The following is a 27,680-nucleotide window of genomic DNA, read 5'->3' on the forward strand; positions in this document are numbered from 1 at the left end:
AGATTTCGATGATGGTGAAAGGTACCCACGGTCACCCCCTGATGAAGTCTCCTTTGGAGACATCCTTGAAATGTTGAAACAGAGGGGTGATTGAAAGCCCAGCAACCCTTCTTCCGAGGAGTCCGAGTATCTGCAGACTTTCCGTGCCCGGCCATCTACCTCTTGGGTGACCCTGCCTGCAGACAAGCTGGTACAACTCGTGGTGCAGCATGCCTATAAGAACCCTGATTCTGTTGAGTCGATCCCTTGGAGACCTGACAAGATACTATCCCCCCTCGAGGAAAACCCACATTGGTCAAGAGGTTTACCAGTCGATGCTGTGGTGGTGGCAGTGGCCACGAAAAAGGATCTCGCCGAAGACAGTCCTACTGTTCATCCCCCCAACAGAGAGTCCCAGGCTGTGGACAGATTAGGGATGTGAGTTTTTGCTTCAGCGACTTTTGCCATACAGTTTCTGAATTACTTGGCACATTTTACGAGGCTCCAAGGAGACTTGGTTTCTGAATTCTCTGAAACACTTGCAGGACAGGTGCCTGACGAGGTAGGGACAAAGTTGCCTCGCAGCTCGCAACCCTGGAATCGATCTCCAACTCGTCCATTAGGTTGCTCTCACATGCAACCAAAGGGGCGGCTAGAGTGGCGGTTTCAGGCTTAGTTATGAGACGACATGCCTGGATGCTCCTCTGTGACTTTGCGGACCCTTTCAAGTCTTCCTTCCTAAATGCTCCAATTGAAGCATCTTCCCTTTTTGGCCCCAAGGTGAATGACACCCTGGTCAGGTGTGAGCAGGATGGTAAGACCTTGTCTGCCATAGGTCTACGTTTTTCCAATCCTCAACATTCCTTTTCCAGGAACCAGGGGAATGGAAAAATGTGGCACAAAAAAATCTCGGGCTCCTTTCTACGCCACACATGGTGATGATACCCCAAGGGGCAGAGGGGTAACAATTCTGGAAGACGCCCCTACCGAGGCAGAGGGGGTTCCCATAATCAGGGACCCAGGGGATTTTTTTCTCTGGCCAGCCTTACCAGTGGTCCTGAAGAGCGTCACAAGAAACACAAGACACAAACTGGAAAAGACAAAACGCCAAAGCTGAGCGTAGAAGTTCACCAGAAACTTTAATGCTTAGCACTTTCGTCCATTCAAAAAAAACAATTGGACTTCATCAGATAACCTATATCTGATGAAGTCCAATTGTTTTTGAATAAACTGGGAGAAATCCATCCTTGTTCCAACTCAGAGCAATAGGATTCATTGAAGCAGTCTTCGACACCCATTCTTGTCTGGTGTCTCTCCCAGCTCACAGACTTCAGAGATTGAGGCTCCAGCTCTTGGTGATACTCTGATACTCTGTCAAAACAAAGCCTCAGCAAGAGAGGTTCTTCAGGTTTTAGGATCCATGGCAGCTTCTGTACCTATAGTGCCTGTTGCGAAACTGCATATGCGAATACTTCAATGGCTTCTGCTGTCTCATGGTTTCCGAATTACCACACTTTATGCTTTCAAATTCAGATAACCAGTTGTTGCAAGCAGGACCTTGTTTGGTGGATGAGGGCAGACAAAGAACTTTGGAGCCATCCACTCCATCCCCCCCAGTGGAAGGCCATTGCGGCCACGGATGCTTCTTTGATAGGGTGAGGGGGCCATTTCTGGGGAAAGACGGTCCAAGGCACATGGTCTACTTTGGAGGCCAACCTGCATATCAACGTTCTAGAACTGAGAGCGGTGCAGTTAACGTTGCAAGCATTCCAATCTGTTATTCCTTCTGGAATGATCAAAATTCAGTCAGACAACATGTCAGCAGTCTGGTATATCAGCAAGCAAGGAGGAATCAAGTCCTATCCCCTGTGTCGAGAGGCCATGAGAATTTGGCAGTGGGTGATAGATTCCAACTGCTTTCTGGTAGCAACGCATATCCCTAGGACTTCCACGTGATTGCAGACAAGTTGAGCAGATGTATTCTTTTGCCGCAAGAGTGGTCCCTCAATCCCGATGTAGCGGCAAAAATTTTCAGCCTTTGGGGCCAGCCTTGCTGCAACTTATTTGCCTCCCCATCAAACAACAAATGCATCAGCTATTTTGCCCTATTCCCCCCACAGGGGGAGTCCCTGAGGGATGCTCTGATCCACGATTGGCCCACAGGACTGCTATATGCCTATCCCCGATCCCTCCGATTCCTCAGTTCATAAAGGAAGCTATTTGGCTGAAATGCAAAGTGATCCTCATAGCCCCCTTTTGGCCTCGACAAGTTTGGTTCCCCTTCCTTCGGCCTCATCTGTTATGTCGACCATGGATTCTGGACCTTTTTCCAGACCTAATTTCTCACCCCCAAGGGTTGAGTCCCCCTAACCTATCCCGTTTCAAGCTGACAGCTTGGTTTTTCCACTTCTGTTAATCGCCAGGCAGGATAGTGTACATGACATTATCCTGGCCTCACACAAACCATCCACCAGAAGACTATATCTAGATAAATGGAAGAGGTTCTCTATTTGGTCTAAGAAAAGAAGGCTAGACTCGTACTCTGCTCCAGTTACAGCAGTTTTACAATATCTGTCAAAATTCTTCAGAGATGGAGCTGCAGCTTCTACCATTCAAGTGCATCTAGTGGCTATCTCTAACTTTCATGATGGGTTGGATAATTCTCCACGCATCTCTTTTCGGTTATGCAAAACCTTTCTTAAAGGGATCTCTCACATTAGGTCTCCAGCCAGACAACTTGTAGAGCTGTGGAACCTCACGTTAGTTCTTCATTCCTTAACTCAACCTCCTTTTGAACCTGCAGCAAACTGTGACCTCAGTTTTTTTTCTTGGAAGTCCCTTTTCCTGGTAGCCATCATGTCAGCAAGATGAATTTCAGAGCTTCAGGCATTATGCAGTAAAAGGCCCTATTTAATGATTTGCTAATATTTTCCCCAAATTTTTACTAATAAAGGGGAATACTGTCTACATTCTTTGGATGTACACAGGCAACTGAGGTTTTATTTAGACAGAACCAAAGCAATACATAAAGCTGACCAACTTTTCATTTCCTTCTCTGGACCTAGAATGGGAAATTCTGTCTTCAGGGTCACTTTATCTAAATGGCTAAAGGACTGCATACACTACATTTATTCACTTGCGAAAAAGCCTATGCCACAGAATATTAAAGCCCACTCTACCAGATCTATGGCAACGTCTGTAGCCTTCCATTCGAGAGCCTCTATGAATGATATTTGTGCAGCAGCCACATGAGCTAACCCCCACATGTTTATTAATCATTACAAATTGGATGTGGTCTCCAGAGGGAGAGCTGCCTTCATCTCAGTGGTGCTCAGGAACATTCTTCCATAAGGGCCACCCAAGGAACACAACGTAGCTGGGGATTCTGTCCCTTCAGTGATGAATGGAAAGAAGATTAACAACATCAGATAAAGAAGTTATGTCTTAGCATAACGTTCCTTCAAAGGCTCCTGGGGTATACTTTGGGTCCAAGTGGTGAGTTAGGGCATTTGCTCAGAAATTACCTCTGCTTTAGTAATACAAGATGGGCAAACTCGATCTGAGATAACAGGGAGAAGGGCACTATGGGTAAAAGCTTAGCTCAAGAGTTTTTTGGCTGGCGCGAGCTTGGTATTAGGGCGACTCAGTTCTGAGGGCTTGAAACGAACCCATCAGTGATGAATGCAAGAAGTTCAACAACACAGATGGAACATTATGGTAAGACATAACGTCTTTTTATGGTCTGATGTGACCAAGATTGAACTTTCTGGCCACAATTCCAAAAGGTACGTTTGGTGCAAAAACAACACTTTGCATTACCAAAAGAACACCATCCCCACAGTGAAGCATGGTGGTGGCAGTATCATGCTTTGGGGTTGCTTTTCTTCATCTGGAACTGGGGCTTTAGTGAAGGTGGAGGGAATTATGAACAGTTCCAAATACCAGTCAATTTTGGCCCAAAACATTCAGGGGTCTGCTAGAAAGCTGAAAATGAAGAGGAATTTCACCTTTCAACACGACGATGACCCCAAGCAAACATCCAAATCAACAAAAGAATGGTTTCACCAGCAGAAAATTAAAGTACTGGAGTGGCCCAGCCAGAGCCCAGACCTAAATCCAGTAGAAAATCTGTGGGGTGACCTGAAGAGGACTTGTGCACAAGACATGCCCTCACAATATGACAGATTTGGATTGCTTTTGCAAGGGAGAGTGGGCAAATATTGCCAAGTCAAGATGTACCGTGCTGATAGACTCCTACCCAAGAAGACTGAATGCTGTAATTAAATCAAAAAGTGTTTCAACAAAGTATTATTTTAAGGATGTGCACACTTATGCAACCAGCGTATTGTACGTTTTTTTTTGTTTTTTATATTTATTCCCCTAACAGATTTGTTTTCAATTGAATTGTACAGGTTATAGGTCACATTAAAGGTGGGAGAAGTTTTGAAATGATTTATTGTGGTCTCATTTTTTTATATCACAAAAACCTGGCATTTTAACAGGGGAGTGTACACTTTTTATATCCACTGTATGTAGGCATTTTTAAACGGTTGCGGTAGGTACTGGGATGAAGTCAAAAAGCTGGGGATATTTGGTACAGGCTGCAGGTACTGAGAGAGTGGTTGAGGTATTAATGTTTGTGAGGAACAATATTGTCTGTATACAATAGTTGCTAAACTGTGTAGGAATTGAATCGGTAGTATTGCTGAATTTAGGGGTGGGGGTGGTAGTTTGACCTGGATGTAAAAGTTTGTTTGTGAAAGTCCAGAAGAGTTTTGGGTCGTTTTGATGTTTATTTTGAGGATGTTATAAGTTTGCTTGTCATGTTTTATCTGGTATTTTGCCCTATTCCTTAGTTGCCTGAAATGTATTTTGTGTTGTATTTTGAGACATTTTTTTTCAGGCTTTCACACTGTAGCATTAATTTCTTAGTCTTCTTTGTTAGCTATGGTGCAGTATTGGAATCAACCCACTTGGTACGTACTGGGGCAAGGTTGTTGAGAATTTTTAGGAATATTGTATTGAAGCATGTGACAGTCTAAGGATATATATTTTGGCATTTTCCAGTTATGTTCTGTTATACATTTGATAAAATTGTCTTAGCATAGTTTTTTTCAGTTATGAACTTGGTTGCAAATTATATGTTTAACTTGGATATTTCAACCTCTGAGAGAGTAAGTATATGGTCACTTAGGCTGTCTGGAAGGCTACCAGCTACTCTAGTTTTGTTGCTATACATTGATTAACAGGTTGATTAGAGCTGTTCCACTGTGAAAACTGAAACTCAGAAAAAGTATTTTAAACTGGGAACAGCAGAATGTTTGCAGAAAATGATTATATAGTGAACATCAGACAAAAGATCAGCAGATTAATCTCAGCAGTTATGAAATGCTGAGAAGCAGGTATAAAATTCAAGCTGCTACATCCAGCTTCTTTCAAAGACATTTTTGGATGCAAAATAGGCAACAGAGGAACACAAAGAAAGTTACACTAACAAATGGTGAGCCAGTAAGTTCTTGTAACAGTAGCAAACCCATTAAGAGAATTTGCCAGCGAAACATTTTGCATTGTTCTAAACGAAAATGCTTGAGTGACAGGAAAAATGCAGGAGTTGACTAGAAAAATTAGGAATACCTTGAACTTGATCCAGAGATTGTTTTTTGGGAGATGGATAGGATCAGGAAGAAGCATTGGTGCCTGAACTATAAAGCATAAACCCCACTTTATCCTTAATATTTGAAGAATACTAAGTCTTCAGCAGGTAATACTACTATTAAGTAGGGACTGGAACGTGATTTGCAATAGTGAGGATGTAATAGGGGACCTAGAAGGGAAAATATAACAAAGGAGCATAAATTTCTGAAGAAATGTTTGAAAATGTGTAGTTTAGAATATGTGAATTCAGTAATAGGAACTTGGACTTAATTTACATATTATTCCCCAAGGTACAATGACTTCGCTAGACTATATAGAAATTATATTTCACAGGAAGATTTGCATTTAATTGAAAGCTTTGACACACATCTAATACCTATTTCAGATCATGCACCAATAAAAACTAAGATAAAAATGCAAGATAATGAAGTAAAAATGAAACACTGATACTTTCCCACCTACCTGTTAAGAGTAAAATTTAAGGAATGAATAGTAGAACTTCGAACTTTACTATGGAAGATGGAAATGCCTTTAGAAGTTATAGCTAATGAGTAGGATAAATGAAAATGGAGTTTAAAAACAGGGTAGAAATAAAAGAAAAGAGACATGGTTAAGAAGTAATAGGAATCATTTAGAGGGACTAACAAAGGTTATAGGTAGGTGTGATGCTCAACAACTAAAGTTATAATATGAGGTGATGGGATTAAAACAGTGATGCATAATCAGTCTTCAAAACCAGATGGTATTCCTGTGGAAGTCTAGACGTTAGGAGGGAAGAAAGTGGTAAAGATCTGGAAGGTTCTGTTTAACAGTATATTAGAAGGAGGAGAAACACCATCATCTTGGAAGAAAGCTGTACTGGCTGTATTACCAAAGGATAGTAAAGACCTAGCTTCATTTAGGCTCATTTCAATTTTAAACCATGTTTATAAAGTGTCTACACTAGCTAAAAGAATGGCAAAAATGTTGCCAAGATTGATGGATATGGATCACTGTGGTTCTGTAGAGTGGAGGTGAACATTTGACAACATTGTGTCCCTCTGGGCCATCATTGTTCATTTAATGTAAGAAAACACCACTGTTGTTGGAGGGTCTTGATGCAAAGAAAGTGTTTGACAGAGTTAGCTGGGATTTTATGAATAAGGCAATAGAAGCATTTGCATTCCCTGATACAATAACAAGGTTAATTAGGAGAATATATGAAAAATTGGAGGCAAGAATTAGTGAGTGGGTTCCTCCCGCATGAGTTCTGTCTGAACAGAGGAACCAGGCTTGGCTGACCTCTTTCCCCTTTATTAATTTATATTTAGAACCATTGGCAAAGAAAATCAGATAAACATATATGTGTACTGCATGAAAAATATTAATATGGTTTATCTTCTCATTTGTTAATGTATGTTTATCGGTGTAACTGTCTAAAAAGTGATTTAATAAAAATGTTTAAAGAATTAGATTTCTGGTTTAATGTTTGTTACACTGTTAATGCTTAATCCACTACAGACAAAACCATAACAAAACATTGTACAGTATACTTATTGAACATAATGTCTGCCATTTCTAAAATTATGATTTTTGCTGGTTTCTGCTTTACCTGCAGAAGACTCATTCACTCTTTTTGCGGGATATTGCATAGAATATATTCTCTAAGTGTGCAGTATTTAGTGCATTCTGTATAACATCTGTAATTTCCCCAGTTCATTTTTATAATGTCATATTCATCATATTCTGTTGACAACATATAGTGTAATTTTGTATATTGGATCGGAAAGAATTGAAAAACCATATTGATACAAGTAGTATAATCACAAACAGTAAAATATTTCATTTAATTAATGACCACATCCTTTCTAAAACCATTTATTAATCTTTAGTTGTGTTTGAAATGCTACTAAATTGCTAAGTTCTGTATTATCAACCTTACAGAAAACTCAGTTTACTCCTTATGAACAAACTTTATTTCAAATCTTTAAAATGCTGACAGTCCATTACAAAGCAAAATATGAGACTGCAACTACAAATGACAGTATTAATTGTTTAAAAAGGAGTAACAGAATCATCTTAAAAGACTATAAAATCTATTTAAATTAGCCCTATTTAAATAAGCCCTGTAGAAGTCTGAAGATATTTTTAATGTTGTTTCATTAATCATGTTAAAAGTCTGTGTAAATAAAGGCATATTGCAGATTTAGCAAGCCCTAGCTTTTTAAAAATTTTTTTTTTGCCAGTGACTTACAAATTAAAAAAAGAAAAAGAAAAGAAAAACAAAGGTGGCATTGATGTTGTGTATAGTGAATGCACACTGCATCCCATCATCTGAGCTCAGCAGGGAGGTTCAGTGATCTCCCATGTTTCTCACAAACAGCAAAACTTCTTCACCACGGTTTAACTGGACATTCTTCTATTTTCCACGACTTCAGAGGACTAAAACAACCAAGTAATAGATAATGGTCTGTTAAAAGTGAGACTTTATTTTTTTTTAACTAATTTATGTATGTATTCATTTGTGTCAGTGGCTCAACAGGTATCATATCCACCTTTGATGCTGTAAGTTCAGAGGAATATGGGCTCTGTTCCATCAACACATCTTCTTCTTCTTTCGGCTTTTTCCAGTTAGGGGCCACCACAGCGGATCATCTGTCCGCTCATGATTGGCAGAGGAGTTTTAAGGTGTCGAGTTGCCAGCCCGGCGCCCAACCTTCCACAGAAGCCACACACATGCATACACTCACACCTAGGGCCAATTTAGAGTGTCCAATCCACCTACTGTATGTCTTTGGGATGTGGGAGGAAACCGGAACACCCGGAGGAAACCCATGCGACCACAGGGAGGACATGCAGACTCAGCACAGAAGGCACCCCAGCTGAGAATCAAACCGGAGAACCTCTTGCTGTGAGGTGGCAACGCTAACTGCTGCACCACCATGGCCGCCCTCGTTCCATCAACACCTGCTTGGATTAATTTCTCTGACACTGCAATGCAGCATAACGGGGATGCTGCACTCCTGAGTGTTCATTCCTTTGGATAAGCTACTAAACTCAAGGCCCCATTTGCTTGAGTTGGTCTTAGCTCAGGTGGATGTAAAAGATCCAACTGACACACATCAAAAAGAGTAGGGGCTCTTTATTCACATTCCAGTTATGTATATCATCTGTGTTCATTAACATTTTATTTTAAATTTTAAAAATAAATGTTTTTAAACATCTTTACAGCTTGTACAACATTTCATGCATACATACATGATCTTACATTCTTCACAATTCTTAATTGAGTAAATTATTCCCTTCTCTGTCCCCTACTTCCCTCTCCACACCTTTTTGCCAAATCTATAGGTTAGTGCTTAACAGCCTCCTTAGAACCGTGTTTCTTGTTGCATGAATTATTCTCTATTATCCACTTAAAAATATATCCAACAACTGTCATACATAGTGTATCCATATCCTCTAAATGTCTTCTTCCCATGTTATTGTATGAATCTAACATAATATTTCGTTATTTTACCTTCAGGTCCTTAACACTTACTCTTAAAAATCCCCTTACCCTTTTATGTTCCAAAAACATCTTCCACTGTTTCCTGCACTCTGTGCAAATTACATCTCCATTCCTCCTCTTTCCTTTTATATTTTGCTGATGTTTTAAATAGTAACTTTTCAATTGTCAGTCTTCACTAGAATTTTTTCCATTTCCACATTTCTTAAACCTGTTTATGCCTCTTATGTACGGCGTTGTTCTCCTTTTTACCAATTCTTTCCAAGGATCTAGTAATTAAAATGTTCCCATTCTTTTATTCCAAATGTATCTGTCTCTATTTTTCCTGTTTTCATCTTCCATAACATTTATTTATAAGATTCCTGCACATCATTTTCTTCCATCCCTGCCTTTGTATTCTCAAACATAATTCTCAACAGTCTTTATATCTTTTTTCATTCAGCAGTCTGCTTACCAAACATTTTTCTTCATTTTTCTCATTTTAGTTATTAAAAAAAACAGCTGCAAAGAATGTATAAACATTTTTGGATTAAGGAAACCTAAACCTTTTCTTTTGCATTTTATGTGATCCACCTTTTAAATGGATTTAAATGTGAGCCCCCATATTATTCTTGAAATGCTTGCCAGTAACTCTACCTCTTTTCCTGATGAAAGAACATGTACACTTCGTAAATACACCATTTTTCCTATTGTAACAAAATCAGTTAATGTGCCCCATTCTAAAACTTAATTTAAGGATTTTCCATAAATTTCTTATTGCCTTTCATAGTTTGGTAGGGAAGTACTAGGCCTAGTCAGTAAACCATATTCAAACGTTTACTCCAGCTCCAAGGAGTGTGACTCAGGGGATAGACCATGGGAGAATTTGAGGTTGCCCATCCAATTATCTAGGTTTACTCTGAAGGTGGCAAGTGTGCTACTCTACTTTACACGTACTGGAGTTTGGCACCAGGGGTGGAGATACATTAGGATATGAATCTGTCATGTCAGTATGTCTTATTTTTCTGTTCATGATGATTTAATTTATCACAGTAGTCAAGGAACCATTTGTTCTGTGAAAGAGTATGAGGTCAAAAATCATCAGATCTTTCATGGCTTGAAATCCTAAAGTTAGATCCCTACACATTTTCTCACATTTAATTTGAGACCATTGTTCTTGCACTAAATGTTAACATGGTCTAACGCATGTTGGAATAATAGTGATTCAGTGGAAGATTGAGTAACAACACATGTATAGTGCTCTGAATTGTAGATAACAGTAGGCCAAGAGTGCTGGCCCCAAAGTCTGAGAAATAGATGCTATGTAGGATAGGGCCTAACTTGGGACTCTGTGGTACACCACTGGTAACTTTTTTAATTTCAGAAGTGACACCTGTGATTCTAATCACATTGGTTCCATTGGACAACCTGTTAGCCATCCACTGCACAACAACGATTTATAATCAGGTTTGCAAGTCTTATCAGTGCTGTACTGCTCTGTGTTTGGTCTAAACTGTAGCAGTTTGCTACTGTTTAAAAGTACAAAAGAAATTTTTCTTTTTATGTATTTATTTTTTTTTAACTAAAACCTGACCTTTGTAGCACTCTGTGCAGGCAGGGCATTAATTGTAGCAACTGTTTGCTACATTTGTAGCAACCAGTTTGCTACAATATAAAAATATTTTTTTAATAAAACATGAACAATGTAGTGCTCCATGTAGGCAAGGTATAAACTACAGCAGCTGTTTACTACAGTTTAAAAAATATTTTTTTTAACCAAAACCTGAGTGATGTAGTGCTCTGTGCACGCAGGGTATAAACTGTAGCAACCATTTGCTAAAGTTTGCTATAGTATAAAAGAGGAAGGTATTTTTTAATTAAATATGTTGAAGGAGAGCTTGGGGACAGGGTAGAGAAATGGGACCTGAATAGCTGGGGCAGGTTGGGGGGGGGGGTCATGCATCTGGCCACCTGGTTGGTGTGCCAGTAGAAGGAACGTCCTTTTTTTGTCTTCAATGGAAGAGCATGAGGGTGAGCGTATATCTAACTCTAATAAGCGATTACTTACAAATGTAACGATTGGCTTATGACACTGAAGTACTTTTTTTTGCTCTTCACTTGAAGAGCTGAGGGTGAGGTGGGTTGGTCCATAGTACCAACCCAGGGTGCAGGTTGAACCAGCTATGCTTCTGTACTGAGAAAGCTGTTGTGAGGTGGTGATATCCTTGACAGATATTGATTTTTTTTCCTCCACAATTGCTAGCTGGTCTGTATACACAATAGCCACTATTGGAAAAGCTCACTTCGACTCTGTCATAGACTGCTCTGAGGGAAAGGTTAGTTTGCTTTTCTTATATTATTTTCTTGTAATTTGTATTGCTTCACTGCCTTATTCTGTTTTGTCTATTGTCATGTATTTTCATTACACTGTGTTTTAATTGTATTCTGATTTTAGCTGCATATTTACACCAGAAAAGAGGCCAAAGCTGTGTCCCTTGAGAGTCGCACAGAAATAATTTTTTTTTCCCACTGCACCAACCCTGTTGCCATTGTGCTTTTAAACTCCACTGTCTCTGTAGTTGTCCACCCCTTATTTTAATTTGACCACACATTTCCTTCCCTCACCTCATTCATTGGCTATCGTCAGTAAGCACAAAATTCTCATTTTGTAAAGTCACTCCTCTTCAGCTATTTAAATTTATTAGCCATTCCACTGTATTCCATAGAGCCAGAATGCTAAGTGCGCACACCCATCCAGTCTGTCTTGCTTTTCTTAAAATTAGTGGCTGTCCCCTTAGATTGCTAAACCTTGAGATCTGATGTTGTCATTTTCATTCTTTCCTCAGTGAATGGGTTCGTTTCCGACCATCAGACCCAACTCGGCCACTTTCTAAAGATTCCTAGGATCCAAATCTTGAGCTCCTCCCATACTTATAATGCCCCTGACCATTACAATATCTCAAATCTTGTTTGCCGCACTTCAAGACGGCCGGGTTTGCAACTTCCTTTGGGGTGTTAGTGTATTTTTTGTCATTATATCTTGCATATTTTTATATATCTAGATATAACTTTTTCTACATTTGTAATACTTACCCTAATTATCGTTAGCAAGTTTTTTGGTAATATTTTCTTCATACCATCATTGGAAATCTGTTCTCTCTCTCCCTTTTTATACCTGTATGTATGTATACCTGGTGTATTTCCGTAACTACCATTACCGGTAGTTTTTTCTCCCCAAAGTATTTCCTTGTCATGTTTGTTTCATAGACCCTTTCTTCCAGAATGGCAGAAAAACCTACTGGATTTAAGAAATTAACTTCGTGTGGGTATAAGATTCCAGGGAGTGCATTTACTGTTTAGGCCCATCACATCTAGATCCACTTGTGCTATTTGTGTGGCCTTCAGTGTGAGACCTATCAGCAATAGGAGGAACAAACTTATTTTAAAAGGTCTCCTTTCTGCTTCAGCTTCTTCCTCAGCTATTTCCTTAGGGGCTCAAACCCCCTCTCAGAAATCGAAGGAGCCCAGAGAGCACTGTAAGCGCTCTCCTGCCCGGAGTCCTCAACATTCATCTTCCTTAATGCCTCCCAAAAAGGTTCCAAAAATTTTGGATCCAAAACCCTCTATGGCTGTGTCTCAGCTCTGTGCTCCCAGGTTCTTCCCTGAACTGATATCTCTGAGACTGAGGTCACCTTTCTTAGAAGAAACTCCTAAAAAGTCTTCTAGGCCACCCTCTACATCCTCTTTAGTTAGGTCTTCCTGTAGTCTTTCTGAAGTGGAGGTGGATAGGATGATGAATAAATTCCTAAGAACACAGATCCAGATGGTAGTTTTGCCAGCTCCATCTCCCACTGGATCTGTGAGCCATCAACCTGCCTTTCTACCTATAGTTACTCCTTCTCCAGTCTGACCACCAGTTTCAGAGCCCATGGATCTGAAATCTCCAGGAGTTGGTATGTCAGATCCAAAAGTTATTCCTGCATCATATCTGACTACATTCATCACCCGATCAACTCTGACAGTGGTTCTTGGAGCTGAAGTGTTGGCATCTAATCTGAGGGGTTGACTTTGACTCCGAAGTTTTTGAAGCCGTTACTTCCACTTGGAGCTTGATATCTCAGTTCTGACTCCTCCCTTGGAGCAAAGGATCGGGAAGGGTCTGGGATTGTCTGCTCTGGGAGTTTTGGCTCTGGAGGATGGTAGAGAGGGTTTTCTCTCAGCCAGGGGTAGTGTTGACTCTCCCTTCTTCAGATCCATATCCTATTCCTTCTCTAGATCCTGTGTCTGAGCCTTTACATTCTACACCTCAGGGACAGCCAGCCCAGAAGAGTTTTCAAACAGCTGCATCGAGGGAGCTTCCTCATCTCATCCAATACCTCCTCAGAACATCCCATTGAGGAGGTCCCTCGGAAGAGGGCATGCAAGGGGAGGCACATGGATTCCCTGCAGGAATCCCTCACAGAAGACACCTATTTTGATGAGAGGGATGAGTCCCCTAGATCTCCACCTGAAGATGTCTCATTTGGAGACATTCTAGAGATCTTTCGTCAGAAAGGTGGTTGGTCTTCCCAAATCTCTTCCCAGGAGGAATCTGTTTTTGGAAGCCTTCAGTTCTGACCCATCTACTTGGGTTACATGCCCTGTGGATGAGCTTATAGATCTGGTCTCCTGCAGGGCATGGAAGGAACTGGACTCTGTGGAACCTATCTGAAAATGTCTGGATAAAATATTAAGTGCCCCAGCAGATAGGCAATACTGGACAAAAGGGATTCCTGTAGATGCTATGGTTGTTGTGGCAACTATCAAAAATGAGCTTATGGAACAGAGCTCCACTGTCCATCCTCCTAAAAGAGACTCTAGGGCTTTGGACAGGTTTGCAAAGTGGGTTTATGAGTCAATGGCTTTTGCACTGTGATCGCTGATCTACCTGGCACATTTCACCTGATTACAGAGGGATTTAGTAAAGGAACTCTCTAATTCTACCCCAGGGTCCATGTTTGCAGAGAAACAGAAATCCTTTTCCTCGTGAGTGGCCACCCTCAATTGATTACAAATGTGTCCATGAGGTTGATCTTGCATGCCACAGAAGGTACCTCAAGGGTGGCTGGTTCAGCCATAGACATAAGGAGACATCCCTGGATGTGGTTGTGTGATTTTGAGGAGCCCTTCAAGGCATCATTCATCAATGCTGCCTTTGATGGATCATCCTTGTTTGGGCCAACAGTGAAAAAGACTCTCTCTTGTAGTGAACAGGATGGAAAGACCTTGTCTGCTATTGGAATTCGCTTTTCTACCTCACAGAGACCCTTTTCCAGGAACCAAGATGGTGGTAAGAAAATGTGCTTCAAGAAGTCTCAAGGTCTTTTCCAGGGGTCACACACAGATTTTTTCCCCCAGAGGCAGAGGGGAGAAACAGTTATAATGGTTGAAGTCACTTGTGAGGCAGAATGGGCCAGCAGAGTCAAGGATCTCGAGATTCTTTCTCAGTTAAATCCTTCCAGCATTCCTGAAAGGTTGTCCAGGCATCCATTTCTATAGGCAGTTGGGGGAGGTGCTTATCTTTGCACCAAGACACCTGGTTAGCCATCCCAAATAACCTTTCGGTGCTAAGGAGCATATCCAGAGGATGTTCATTCCCTTTTTTACAAATTCCAATAAAAACAAGTAAAAATCTCCAAATGTTTCACCCAATCAGAGGGAGCTAGCAGCTCAAGAAATTGTAAAGTCGATAGACAAAAGATCCCGGAGGTCCCACCTGACCAAACAGGATCCAGAATATACTCAAGGTTCTTTTTAGTGCCAAAAAAGACAGGGGGCCTGAGACCAATGTTGGATCTAAGGTGTTTAAACCAGTTTGCAAAAAATTAGAAATTCTGGATGGTCATGGTTCAGTGCTCAATTCATCTTCATAATGCATGCTGTCACACCAAAATGAACAGGTGCTCTCAAAGATACCAGCACTTCTGGCTGGGAGCCGATCATTACTAGTTCCGAGCCCTGCCTGATGGTGTTACCACAGTCCCTGAGGTGTTCACCGAATGCATATCAGTGGTAGCAGCTTACCTGACACTGCTTGGATTCAGAGTGTTTCCGGCACTCTCACTGGGAATCATCAGCACATGCATATCTAATCTTCAGCCAGTTCAAGTCGTAGACTTTATAGCAGCTCACTTAGACACAGTCAGTTGTCTAGCCTTTCTACTTCAGAACAGAATTCTTAAATTAAAGACACACGTCAAGCAAATTCTTTCCATTCCAACACCCCCAGCAAGACTGGTCCTTGAAGCATTAGGGTTGATGGCTGCTACTATAAATTTTGATTCCCACTACCTGCTTACACTTGATAATTCTACAGTAGACTGTAGTGGTGCAATGGTCCTTTCATGATTGTCCCTTAAATCATCCAATAAAATTGCCTTGAGAGTGCAGAAATTTTCCTTTTTGGTGGATCCACTCTGAGAAAATCGATCAAGGTCATCCATTTATCCTTCTGCCTCCCAGTTGGGACGAGGAGGGGATCAGTCTGGGTGGACTGTTCAATGCACATGGTCAGTGCAAGAGATCACTCTGCATATCGATTTCCTAGAGATCAGAACGTTGCTTCTAGCATTGCAGGCCTTTGAGAGCTTTCTCCTTCTAGGGACTATTACAATACAAATGGACAACATGCCAGTTGTCTGGTACAGCAACAAACGGGGAAACCAGATTCTAAACCCATTGTCGGGAAGCAGTGAGGGTGTGGCAAAGGACAAACGCTTTCAACCAGTATCTAGTAGCAATGCACATACCAGGGGAATCCATCATTCTAGCGGACAGACTCAGCAGGACCATCCTCATGCCTCACAAGCAATCTCTCAATCAGTGGCAAACATGATTTTACACAAGTGGGTACAACCTTGCTACAACCTATTTGCATCCCCCTTCAACAACAATGTAGCAGTTTCTTTGCCCTTATCCCTCCTCAGTGGCAGTCTCAGAGAGATGCTTTAGTCCATGTCTGGCCCTCCAGTCTCCTTTACGCTTAACCTCCCTTGCCTGTCATTCCCAAATTTTTTCAGAAAGCACTTCGATGGAAGAGTACTGATCTTCATTGCTCCCTTCTGGTGTCAACAGGTATGGTTTCCCTTCCTTTTGTCTCACCTAGTATGTCCCCCTTGGATGCTGGATCCCAGTCCAGACCTCCTGTCTCACCCGTCAGGTTCACCCAGATAATGCTGGCCTGAAGTTGACTGGATGGTTTCTCCTATTCCGATGATGGCTAGGCATTCCAGGCTTTCCTCCCCAGTTTGAAAAATCCTAGTCTCTTCCCATAAAGCTTCTAGAAAAATTTACAAAAGTAAATGGAAAAGATTTGCTATTTGGGCTCATCACAAATAATTAAATCCCCTTATTGCTGCAATTCCAGCTGTTCTAAATTTCCTTGCTTCAGTTTTCCAGGGCAGAGCATGTTTTTCCACTACTAAAGTTAAATGGCAGCCATCTCGAACTATCATGTTGGGAATAATGCTTCTCCTTTAGCATCGTCTGAGTTGTCTAAGCCTTACTTAGACCTCCAATAAAGGACCCCCTACTCCACCTTGGAACCACACCGTGGTTTTACAAGCCTTAGTACACTTCCCTTTTGAACAGTCAGCTGAAGTGGATCTCAGATTTCTTTCTTAGAAAACTGTGTTTCTGGTACCTGTAACTTCTGCAGGACTGGTATCAGAAATCCACACACAGTCTTCCAAACCACTGTATGTGATTTTTCATAAAGATAGGCTTACTTTACACACACATCCTTCTTTCTTTCCAAAAGTTGCCTCTGAAACCAATATCAATCAAGTCATCAATTTTCCAGTTTTCTTCCCTAAATTTGAAAATAAAAGAAAATACAGCCTTCATCTTCTTGATGTGCATAGACAATTGCGTTTTTATCTGGACAGAAAGGGAAGACCAGTTTCTAAAACTATCCTGGCTAAATGGATAATAGATTGTATTTCTTATATTTATTCCTTGAAAGGTATTACCTTACCTAAACAGCTGAAGACAGATTCAACTAGGTCAGTGTCTACATCAGCAGCTTTCTGGGCAGGAACCTCTGTTGATGATATTTGTGCAGCTGCCACTTGGTCTAGTATGAATACTTGCATTGCAAATTAGACATCATTTCTAGAAATAGAGCTGCCTTTGGTTCCATGGTGTTCTGGAACATCCTTCCGTGAGGGCCACCCAAGGTTACTGTAGCCAGGGACTCTGTCCCATTCATTGAGGAATGAATGAAAATGACATCATCAGATAAAGAAGTTATTTACTCATCATAATGTTCCATCTTTGTTGTCCATTTTCATTCTTCCTCAACTTCCCTCCCACCTTCCCCCATTCTTGAACCTGGGAGACAGTTAATGGAAGAGAGGTTAAGAACCATAGTTCCTGTTTGAGCTCCTGATCTTTCATCTATCACTTTCCTGTTATAGCATGATTATCTTGTTATATTGGTATAATATATATAATAGCAGCAAACTCAATCTGAGATATTGTAATGGTCAGGTGCATTATGGGTAAGGGAGGAGCTCATGATTCGGATCCTAGAATCTTTAGAAAGTGGTCAAGTCGATTCTGAACCCATTAGTTGAGGAAGAATAAAAATGAACAGCACAGATGGAACGTTATGGTGAGTATATAACTTTTGTTTTACTACATCTCTCGTATCTATCCATTTTTCCTTATCTTTAAAATCTGTAACATCTGGTCCATGATCACAGATTATTGGGGAGCAACTGTCTAATCAAACAAAAAGGACCTCTTGCCATGGATATGAACTTTCCCACTGTCTCTGTTATCAGCTTGGTGTATATGGGCATTCTGAGGCAGTGTAAAAACTGACTCATGTTTACTGACAACCTGATAATTCTCAAACCAATTGATAAAGTACATGAGAGATGTATTTCTACAATGTCACTGGAGGCAAAGCTCTCATATAAAAGCACTCCTAATGTCAATCAGGTTATCAGTAGTACCCATGCTGCCATGTGCTACCCATCACGTGTAGTACAAAGCAGACACATAGATCCACATATACTGAGCCACTTAAATGAAATCTTCCTAAACCCAAAGATCTCCTGGACAAAAGTATACATAACAAATGTCTTCAGCAACCCTAAATGCACTCTTTTAAAACAACGCCCACATCTCATGGAGCCTGTACTTCTAAACCCGTAAGGCAAGCTACCACACAATCCAGAATTATGATCATTGAAAACTCCATTGTGAAACACACTTATGTCACTCTCACCAGGCGAAGTAAGTTGAAAGTCATGGTCAGTTGCTTACTAGAGGACAGGATTCGCCCCATTATGCATGCACTTACACCATTAGGCCACAAGTACAGTAAGACTCAAGTCATAGTCCATGCAGATGTAAATAAGCTGAGACATACCTCTCTGTATGAGTGGAGGGGTCTATATTAGCTTGTCAAAAGACAATTCCCTCGAACACCTCTCCATTGTCATGAAACCATCAAAATTCACTTACTTGATTCGCAGAATTTTTCCCTGGATTTGTACCTGGATTTTTCAAGTATAAATCAAAATCATCTGCAAATAAAGCTACCTTTTCTAGATTACTATACCAGTTATATTCTTGAATTTGTGAGCCCCCTCTTTTTTCTTTTCCTTTCTTTTCTAGTGTGTTTACAAATAAAACAAATAAAGGAGAAAGAGGACATCCTTGCTTGGTTCCTCTCTTCAAATGCAGCTTGCTTGAGTGGAACCCTCCCACCTAAATTCTTGCCTCTTACCCTTCATATATTCTCTTTGCTATCATTGCTCTACTCATGAAATCCCTGTTGATTCCATCAAATGCCTTTTCTACATTAAGGCGTAATAGTGGCATTTTCTTACCCTAAGCTTCTCTCTGGGTCATCACTATTCCATTAATGCTGTAAAATGTAAGTTTCCCCTCTACAAAAACACATTGATCCATATGTAGCAATTTGAGAAATGCTTTTGCCATTCTCATAGGTATTAGACATAAATCAGAGTCAGAAATACTTTATTGATCCTGCAGGAAATTGCTTATATTACAACTGCACAAATAAACATAGACACAATGTAGACCAAACACATATGTTACATAAATAGATAAGACAGCTACTATATACTACCTTATGTTAGCCCACATATGTAACCGCAACACCTGACAAAGGTACACTGTTGACCATAGCCAGAGTATTACTGTCCAGGTGCACCCCCAAATACTTGCAGTCCTGAACAATCTCCACTACAACCCCCCCATTGACAGAGGAGTCATCGGGGAATGAGATTGTGATCTCCCTGGATCTACCAGCTATTTATTTTACAGATGTTCAGCTGCAGTTGATTATTCTCACACCAGCTCACAAAGCTGTCCACCACCCTCCTGTGTTCCTTCTCGTCTGCATGCCTGATACTTCCTACTATGACCGTGTCATCCGAGAATTTTTGCAGGTGACAGCACTCAGTGTTATATCTGAAGCCTGTGGTATACAGGGTGAAAAGGAAAGGTGAAAAACTGTCACCTGCCGTGCTCTAGTGGTACATAGCACTGTGTCAAACATGCAGCCCTGCAGTCGCACATATTGTGGCATAGTGAGATTATCCAGGACCCATGAAACTAAGGGAGCATCCACATTCATTACTGACAGCTTACTCCCCAGCCTGTCTTTTTGGATAGTGTTAAAGGCACTTGAGAAGTTGAAGAACATTATTCTGAAGGATCCTCCTGGTTTGTCCAGGTGACTGTATGCTCTATGCATAAGGTGGATAAATGGCATCATTGATCCCTATCTTCTCCTGATATATGAATTGAAGGGGTTTGAGTTCTGACCTGATCTTTGGGGCAAAATACTTCCAGGACCAGCCTCTCAAGGACTTTCATGCAGTGTGAAATGAGTGCCACAGGTGTGCAATCTGAAGTATCCCCCAGGTGTGCGTTCTTTGGCACCGGAATCAGGCAGTATGTTTTCTACAACATGGGCACCCTATGGGTACTGATGCTCAAGTTGAAGCTTCTTGGTAGACCCCCTTCAAGCTGTGAGGCACAGGTCTTTAGCACCTGTAGGCGAATGCCATCAGGCCCCACTGCTTTTGTAGAGCAAAGTCGTCTTGGATGTTCATCGTGTTTCACTGTTGCAGTCATAACACTTGGGTTATCCTGCTGGCAGGCAACCCGCAGTCAGCCAGAATTCCAAAGTCTAGGTCTGGCGTCGGTTGCTGTCGCCTCTTCCCTTACGTCAGTGCGCCAGGGGTATAAAAGATGCAACCGACACCATTTTCTTCAGTCTTTCTTGCCACGCGGTGCCCGAAGCAAAAGCAGTTCGCAAGTGCCGGTCGGCTGACTCCTGAGATCTTTGAAATTGAATTTCAGAACTGAAGTCTTTTTCTTGCTCCAGACCGATGTCAGTAAAAGTTAACAATTGTATTTCTTGTGGGAAGCAAATACCTCATAAGGACTTTCATTCTTACTGCATTCCTTGCCTAGGCCCTGACCACGACGTTACTAGTTGTCGGTTTTGTGCTAGATTCAACAAACGCACTATTAAGCGTCTGTTTGATTTTGCTTTACATTACTTTGGCCGAAGGTTTAACTACATAACGCCGTCGGAACAACTGACGACCGGAATTCATAAAAAATGCAAAGACAAGGAAAAAACAGGCATCCGAGGTCCAAAACCGACGATGAAGCATCTTCTAGGCCAGTCGCCGGTTCGCTGGTTCTCAGTGAGGTGCTTTCGCAGCCCCTGACACCCGCTACCTCAGAACCACAGGCCGTACCCAACTCCCACGTGGAGACACCTAAGCCTCTGGAAACTATTCCCTCGGATGGGTCTGGAGCCGCTGAGCAGGCATCGGCTTCTGAGGGTCTTTTCAGACCTTCACAACTTACTATTAAGTCCACTACAGCAGCCAAGGCAAAGTCAAAAACACCATTAAAGGCAAGGAAACAAGTACAGCATTCTCCTGGACAATCATCCATGCCAAAGAAACAGATGCTTAAAATGGCTGAGGACCTAATTACTTTGATCAGGGGCTCCCATCCCCCTCCTGATAAAAGGCCTAGGCAAGACACTGACTATGACTCCTCTGACCAGGTTTCTATTTCTTCAGATTCCTCTTCAGATCAGGGATATTCTCTCACTCCCTATGAGGACTCTGATGCAGAAGAATCTATACCTTCAGCCTCTCCGCCTGAGGATTATTCTTTTGGGGAAACCTTGCACACCATGAGGGAGCATTTCCATTGGGAGAGCCAGGATTATTCAGAATCCAAGAAAAGGCTCAGGGACTTTCTTTTATTGCTTCAGCACATGCCCCTGGCTAATCCCCCTGTGCTTGATATTGTTGATGATGTTTTCTCTGAATCCAGTCTGTCTCCTGATTCTTTACCCCCTCCTCCAGTCAAGCCAGACAAGTACTACAGGGTCCCTGACTCTCATAAATTTCTTTATAAAAACCCTGCTGCTGACCCAGAAACAATTTCTCAGGGTCCCAAAGGGGTTAAGGCTTCCACTGCAAAAAATCCTGTCCCCTCTGATAGGGATTAGCTCTGGATAGATAGGGGGGGGGGAGTTTATACTTCTGCCACTTTAGCTGTAAGGGCTTTAAACTGCCAGTTTCACATGCTTAAATATCAACAGTACCTCATGTCTTTGTTAAAACAGAAAATGGTTGCAAACATAGAATGTCCTGACAATAAGGAAATGCAATATTTATTGCATGCAGCTGAACAAGTGGGAAAGCATACTCTGCAATGTGGTTTTGATTCATTAGAGGCTTCTTGTAGAACTGCAGTTACAGGCTCTGTCATTCGAAGGCATGCTTGGTTGAAAGAACAAAGTTTACCTGAACATGTTAAAGTAAAATTATTGGATGCTCCACTACAGCATGATACTTTGTTTGGTGTTAAGGCAGAAGAGGTGTTAAAGAAAATGGAGGATAAAGCAAAATCAATGCAGACAGTAAAGGATTTTCTACAGGTACAACCACCTAGGTTTAGCAGAAACTGGCCTTCAAAAAATTGGCCCTTTCCGGTGTCAGACAGGCCACAAAGAGGCAGATACAGATGCCCAAGAGGCAGATCTCAGCCCCAAGGCTCATACACAACTAAACAATGGGGTGCTTCAGCCCCCAAAGGAGGAGAAGACAAATCACAACCTTGTAGGAAACAATCCCAATGACTTCCCCCTACAGATGCCAAGCTCTTACCTTTTGGCAGCACCCTTAGGGGGAAAGCTAGCACTTTTCTCACAAAATTGGCACATGATCAGCCAGGACAAATGGGTACTAAATATTGTTTCTCAGGGTTACAGGTTCCACTTTCACACCCTTCCAAAATCAAAAGGTATGCGGTCCGGACCTGCCACAAAATCAATGGGCAGAGGCACAAAAACAAATTTCTGCTCTCATGGACATGAGAGCTATTCAAAGAGTACCACAACAAGAACAGGGACAAGGATTTTACTCAAGACTTTTCCTGGTACCCAGAAAGGACAAAGCCTGGAGACCAATACTGGACCTGTCAATCCTAAATACTTTCCTGGATGTTCCAAAATTCAAAATGTTAACACTGCAGCAACTTCTACCCATGCTGGGCAAGAAGGCTTGGCTAGTTACTTTGGACCTCAAGCAGGCATACCTGCATGTCCCAATCAGACAATCTTGCAGAAGATACCTCAGATTCATAGCTGGCTCAATGCATTACCAGTTCTCTGCACTGCCCTTTGGCTTATCTATTGCACCCAGGGTCTTCACAAAATGCCTGGCACCAGTGATTGCATTTTGCAGACAAAAAGGAATTCAAATATATCCCTACTTGGACGACTGCCTTATTCAAGCAGAGAGCAAGGACATTCTACTACAGCATCTGGTGTTCGTAAAAAGATTACTAATTTGCCTAGGGTACACGGTAAACGAAAAGAAATCAAAACTAGTGCCCTCTCAAGAGATAATATTCCTGGGTGCAGGCTTAAATACAACTGCCCAGATGGCTTATCTCACGCCAGACAAGCAAAGGCAACTGACTCATTACTTTCAAATGATGGCAACAAAGACCCAGCTCCCTGTAAGAAAAATTATGCAGGCCTTGGGCTTAATGGCATCCTGCATTCTGCTAATACCATATGCAAGACTGCATATGGGGAAATTACAATGGTATCTAAAAAGTGTTTGGACTCAACATTGCTACAGCCTGGAAACAATAATAACTCTAGTTCCCTGCCTGCAACAGGAGTTTCGATGGTGGGCACGGGCCTGTTACCACAACAAGGGACAGCCTTTTACCTTACCCACAGCCAGGCAGACAATAACAACAGATGCATCAAATTATTCCTGGGGGGCACACATGGCAGGAAAATGTATTCAGGGCACGTGGCCCAAGGAGCAAATGCATCTTCACATCAATCAAAAAGAGATGCTAGCTGTACAGAATGCCCTGACAGCCTTCAAGGATCTACTACATCCAGGACAACTATTACTAAAGACGGACAACACCACAGTAATGTGGTACATAAACAAGCAAGGGGGCACACATTCCTACCCCCTCTGCAGGCAAGCCATGACTTTGTGGACCACAGCACTGACCTATCAAGTACATCTGCAGGCACAATTCCTGCCAAATGAAAAATACACTGGCAGACGAACTAAGCAGAAATCTCATGGATCCTCACGAATGGAAACTAAATCCACAGGTCTTCAGCATGATAACAAGGAAATGGGGACGCCCAGACATAGATCTTTTTGCCTCCCCTCACAACTGCCAACTACAGAGATTCTGCACAAGAACTTATCACTCACAAGCATGGAAAGTGGATGCTCTATCATTCAGCTGAAAAACCCTGAAAGTTTATGCCTTTCCTCCACTGCCTCTTCTTCCCAAGGTACTTCTAAAAGTCAGACAAGAGAAGCCAAAAATTATCCTGATTGCGCCAGACTGGCAATGCCAGCACTGGTACCCAATCCTAAAGAGCTTGTCTCAAGGCCCAGCCTGGCCTTTACCTCAAATTCCTCATCTTCTGACTCAACAAAACAATCAGATTCTGCACAGTCAACTCAGAACCTTAAATCTGGCAGCATGGCAGATAATATAGCCACTCAGACCACACCTCTCTCTAAAGCTGTTATGGATGTCATTTTAGAAGCCAGGAGGCCCAGCACTAGGAAATCTTATGCAGAAAAATGGAAGAGATTCTGTGCTTGGAACCAGGCACAAGGACTCGAACCACTTGCTCCAAATATACCTCAGATTTTAGAATACCTAACTGAGATGCTGGACAAAGGCTTATCCTTCTCATCAATTAAGATCCATGCCTCTGCCATTTCAGCTCATCACAATACGGAACCTCCTATTTTCTCTCATCCACTTCTAAGACAGTTTCTCAGAGGGGCAAAAAACATAAGACCCCCAATGAGAGCGCCAACACCTACTTGGGACCTCAACTTTGTTTTAGAAAAACTCACACTGCCTCCTTTTGAGCCAGCCAATACAGCCGATATAAAATTCTTATCATGGAAGACTGCTCTGCTCCTAGCAATAACCTCAGCAAGAAGAGTCTCAGAGTTACAGGCATTAATGGCAGTGGAACCTTTCATCATTTTTCATCAGGACAGGGTCTCTCTAAGGACAAACCCAACATTTATGCCAAAGGTAGTATCCAGTGTGGCTCACAACCAAACCATTAATTTGCCAACATTCTATCCAAATCCCCAGAATAAAGGGGAGAGACTTCTGCACGCTTTGGACATACACAGACAGCTACGATTCTACTTGGACAAAACAAAAGCTTTCAGAAAAACTGAGCAACTGTTTGTAGCTTATGCTGCAGGATCACAAGGAAAACCTATCTCGAAGCAGACTATTTCAAAATGGATAGGACACTGCATTCGCTTCTGCTATTCACAACATGGCAAGTCAGTGCCTAAGGGCATTAGGCCACATTCTACCAGAGCAGCAGCCACTTCAGCAGCCTTTCTCAGAGGAGTACCAACCAAAGACATTTTAGAGGCTGCAACCTGGAGTTCAGTGCACACTTACACCAAGCACTACCACTTACCTCTCTACTCTAAATCCAGAGCAGGCTTTGCCACTGCAGGGCCTGGTAGCCTCTCCAAATCCTGTTTAGGCCCAGCCACCCAACCTCAGCTTTGGGATTCAACCCAAGTGTCATGACTGCAACAGTGAAACACGAACATAGTACAGTTGTGTACCTACCATAAATGTAGATGTTCGAGTGTATTCACTGTTGCAGTCCAGGTTACCCACCCACCATCCCCCCTTTTTTTTTTCTTTGCTGGGGCTTTTCTGTACTTCTCACTGCTATACAACCTATGTGGTGTATTTGCTTGTAGATGAAGGAAATGTTTATTTTACTACATGCTTGTTTTTTGGCATAATTTTTTTCAGCCTACCTATTTGAGGGCTCCTGACATCTGGGGCAAGAAAAACTGAAGAAAATGGCGTCGGTTGTATCTTTTATACCCGTGGCGCACTGACATCAGGGAAGAGGCGACAGCAACCGACGCCGGACCTAGACTTTGGAATTCTGGCCGACTGCGGGTAGCCTGCCAGCAGGATAACCCAAGTGTAATGACTGCAACAGTGAATACACTCGAACATCTACATTTATGGTAGGTACACAACTGTACTTTCTGTGGTCACCCGGTCTTCTAATAGGATGATAGTCAAACTGCTAGCCTCTGCTTTGCCAGCCTAGGTGTGAGTGTGGGCGTTTTTTGTTTTTACCATGTGGTCCGGATTTGATTGTGTACCTTCCTTAGAGGCAGACAAGATATAGATTTTGCTATCCACGAGGGTGTCTTCTCTTTGCAAGTGGGGACTACATCTCATGTTTGTCCAGTGCTTTTTATCAAACCTATTAAAGAACATGTTAAACTCTTTGGCTCTCTCTTTACTCCCCTCTGTCATATGGCTGCCAGACTTATAGCCAGTAATGGTCTTCATACCCCTCCATACTTTGCTGTTGCACAGTTGCATTTTTTTGTTTTAATTTTCTCTTGTACCTGTCCTTCCCCTCTTTAATCTTCTTTGTCAGCTGTTTCTGTGCCCTTTTCAGTGTATCCCTGTCTCAGGACCTGAATGCTCTCTCTTTCTCATTCAGAAGGGCTTTGATATCATTGGTGAGCCATGGCTTGTTGTTTGGGAAGCAGCATATTGATTTTAAGGGTACAGTGGTTTCCACACAGAAGTTGACGTATTCAGTGACACAATCAAGTGAAGCTGTTGATGTCTTTCCCATGAGGCTCACAGAGGGCCTCCCAGTCCGTGCTCTGAAAGCACTCTTGAAGGGTTGTGCTGGCTTCCCTTGCCCACTTCCTGATCTTTCTGATGGTGGTTGGCTGCTCTCTTAACCCATGGCATATAGAGGGGGAGAAGGTGCTGCAGGTTATGGTCTTATCTCTTGAGCGGTGAGATGGCTGTGCAACTGTAAGCTTCTTTAAAATTCACATACATTAGGTCCAGTGTTCTGTTCTCCCTGGTGGGGCAGTTGACAAACTGGGAGAAAGTACTGAGCATTCTGTTTAGGGAGACATAGTTCAAGTCCCTGGAGATGAGGTCAATAGCATACCGATGATGTGCCAGAAGTTTCGCATAGACCGAGTGGATGATGTCACACGCTGTTGTAGCATTGACTGAGGGCAGAATGCAGACTGCAATAGCAATTGTATGGGAGAACTCTTTGGGCATATAGAATGGACGTAGCCCCACCACTAATAACTCAATGTCTGGGCTGCAGATCCATTCTTTCACGCTTCATAGTCATGGCTTTAAGTTGAAATTGGTCTATTTGAAGATGCTGGTAACATCCCCCTTTTTAAAATACTGTTAAAGAAAACATTCCAGATCTTTATCACTTTCTTCCTCCTAAACTCCAAATGTCCACAGGACTACCATCTGTTCCTGGAGTCTTCTCTGTTTGATTTTTTTTATTTGATTATACATCACCATTTTTTAACCATTTCATCTCATCAATTCCTGTCTTATCTGTTAATTCTTGAACCTCATCTTCCTCTAACCTTGCAGTCTAGGTTCTCTGGTCCTGGCAAACTCTCTGATATAATCTTCTTTATAACATCTTCCAGTTCTTGCAACACTTATTAGTCATATCCTGCTTGACTTCTGTGTACTTCTTCACATTCCATTCTCCTTATTTTTTTTATTCTCCTCATACATTTGGCTAACAATCTCTTGAACTGCTGTACTAATACTTTTCTGTGTTTCACATATCTCCCCTTTTTAATGTTCATAATTCTCTCCATGCAGATATCCTTTAGAAAGCAGTACAGTTTTATTTAAAAATGGTGATGTTTTCCTGCAAGACTCCCTTATGTGGGTATGCAGATAAGCTTCTTTTAAGTCTAGGGTGACTAACCAGGCATTGGATATTCTCAATCCAAAGACCTAAACCTCATTTGTAACATAAACAGAACATGTTGGAGAGACAGGTGTCTCTAACCGATTACCCCTACTTTGGAAAAAGGTTTTCATCTATGGGAGGCAGAGTTTCTCCATCACCCTATTCAAATGTAACCAGAACTAATGGAAGGGA

General features: G+C 41.8%; 1 protein-coding gene across 2 annotated transcripts in view; it reads left to right on the forward strand.

Annotated features, from left to right (window-relative positions):
• DNAJC1 (DnaJ heat shock protein family (Hsp40) member C1) overlaps window positions 1-27,680 on the forward strand; it is a 2,872,711-nt gene that overhangs the window by 837,247 nt on the left and 2,007,784 nt on the right. The window lies entirely within an intron of this gene.

The sequence above is a fragment of the Protopterus annectens genome, chromosome 3.part0, assembly GCF_019279795.1.
Source record: "Protopterus annectens isolate FY-2018-M chromosome 3.part0, PAN1.0, whole genome shotgun sequence".
Lineage (NCBI taxonomy): Eukaryota > Metazoa > Chordata > Ceratodontiformes > Protopteridae > Protopterus > Protopterus annectens.